Genomic DNA, 2,593 nt, shown 5'->3' on the forward strand with positions numbered 1-2,593 from the left:
GGACAAACTTGAAGGCTCATCTGTGTCTCATAGCTGTCAAAGTGCAATGGCCACATCTCAGGTGGAAATGGTTGCATGAGCTATTTCAGGGTCAGGTTTGAAGGAGACTGACTTCTAAAAATCAATTAAAGCAGCCCAGAACAAATTAAAAACCCACAAACCTTTACAATATTTTTACAGAGAAATAGTATATGCATGAAGCCAGCCCACATAGCTGTGTGTCAAGTGAATTGGACCCAGGAAGCTGTTTCAAATCTGGGATGAGGGAAAGGGAGCTGGGGTTTACTGAGAGACAGCAAGAGCTTCACAGGTGTTGTCTCTGAAATACACTTATTCCTGCCACCATTTTGAAGGCGGCTCCATCCAAAGCATTAAGTGCTTAGTCCAAGAAGTTAGGAGTTGAGCTCCAGTCTCTTTAATTCCCAACGTTAAGTTCTTTCCACTGCACGGACCTGGTCCCCTCATGGTGATACTGGGTAAGGATGAGCAGTCAGCTCTTTCTTCAAATGGTGTGGCTTCCAGGGGACTGGACAAGCCACTTCCCAACACCAGGCCCCTCCCTACCTCTATTCCTCCCCACAACAGCTCTGGCCCCAGGAAACACGTGGAGACAAATTGAGATTCCCCTCCTAAGTCTCCGTACCTGTGTTCCATTCTTTGCTGGGATCAAAGCATGCAAGGCCAATACTGCCACTTGGACACTAGGGGGCACCTGATGCTCATAAAAATCCCTGGGATTCCCAGGAAGGACCGTGCAGCTCCTGTTCGATCTCATTGAGAAGGAACATCATCATTCCTTTTACCCCTAAGAAATATCACTTCTAACGGATTAAAATCTACCGTTTCAAGATGAACTCGTTTCTTTCTTTAATAGCTTTTCCCGCTGGAGAAGTCTTCCTTTGAGACCATCTAAATCTGACATGCCGTCGTTTAGTTCTATGAAAACACAGTAAAAAACAAGTTCCCTCTGTCGGATGGAAAGCCATCAGCCCTGCTATTTCTAGTTTCTAGGATAACCCAGAATAACGCAGAACACAATCAATGATTAATATAATCATGTTTTTTTAAAAAACATGGGATCAAAAATACTACAAGGTATAAAAGAAAAATAACCGCCATCTCCAAAGTCCTGCCCATCTCCTGAGCCCACAGCTCACTGCTTACATGTCTTCACGGAGGAAGTGGCGCTGGACGGGTGAAGTCAGCCCCTTGGAGAAGCTGTCTTTCGTTTCACCCGGGGAAGCCCAGAAAACAGCAGAAAGAAGGGGAGCGGCAGGGTGTTCTCAGTTCCTGAAGTCCCATGAAGAGGCCCCAGGTGCCCCCGACATGCTGAGGCCTTTCGAAGCTGGGCTCTTGGCAACAGCCTTTGAAATAACTGAGTGCTGGCAACCCAGGTTTGACAAGAATATGCAAATCAGAAAATTCAAGTCTCCCATTTCGTGCTTTTGGATCCTTTTAAAAATCCAGTCACTAACCGTGACGAACAAAAAAGAAAGGAGAAAGAAAAAGTAGTCTGACCTTTGCTTGTTTTCTCCCACTGACCTCCTTGTGCTGGAGCCAAAGCACTTTTCAGACCAGAGAGAAAGATGGCTGGGGTCTTGACCACTAAGTGCCAAAGGCATTTCGCCTCCCCTTCTCACAAAAGCTTGGGAATGGATCAATGGGCGCTATGCAGTTCTGTCAGTCAACTTCAGTTCTCTATTTTCGTTACTGCTAACATGGTTATGAAGCTAAAGTTTGCTACAAAGGCCCCATCAACATATTCGGGGAAATCTTAATGAGTAACGTCTGTAAACTTGCCAGGCTGCTAATTGTGCGTATCATTTCCTTACAGTCCCTCCGTCTTGTCACTCTGGTCCCAATAATCACTTTGGCTCCCATACTTCTTCCTTTGTTTGCCTGATCCCCGGAGGAGGGCCTAGAGGGAGGCACTTCAGAGGCAGGCACATCTCTATAACAAGAAGTGACAACGAGTTTGGGGAATTTGCCAGGCAAGCATAATTATAAAAAAGAATTTTCATCATTATCCACTGCTTTTCGGAGACGCAAACGTGATGGTAAGGCTCTCCCGTTCCTTCCTCTCTGAGGACCGGGACAGGCACACAGCAGGTGCTGACTGATTAACCCAATGGCAAGTCCACCCTGCCCGTGGGGAAAGGGACACATTTAAATAAAGGCCGAATCAGCTGTCATACCAAACCAATATAAACAGCTGAATGGTAAATAAACAAACAACGAAAAAAATTTTTAGTTCCTAGGAGATGAATTGCACCCATGTTCAAAACTCCTGGCACTCTGTGAAAGGAATCAGAGTTTGTAGATGTTTCTTTGCCTTGGTGTTCTTGGGGAGCAGGGGAATTCAAGATTTTGCTGCAGGAGATGTAAGGTGGAGACGAGGCAAAGACTATGTTTTATGTGCTAGTGCAGAACCGGGAAGAGGTGGCCTTAGTGTCGCATGGAACGTGACTGCTGTACTAACATGGATGAAAAGAAAGCCTCCACGGGCTTCCCTGGTGGCACAGTGGTTGAGAGTCCGCCTGCCGATGCAGGGGACACGGGTTCGTGCCCCGGTCCGGGAAGATCCCACAGGCCG

Source organism: Physeter macrocephalus, chromosome 2, assembly GCF_002837175.3.
Source record: "Physeter macrocephalus isolate SW-GA chromosome 2, ASM283717v5, whole genome shotgun sequence".
In the NCBI taxonomy this organism is placed as follows: domain Eukaryota; kingdom Metazoa; phylum Chordata; class Mammalia; order Artiodactyla; family Physeteridae; genus Physeter; species Physeter macrocephalus.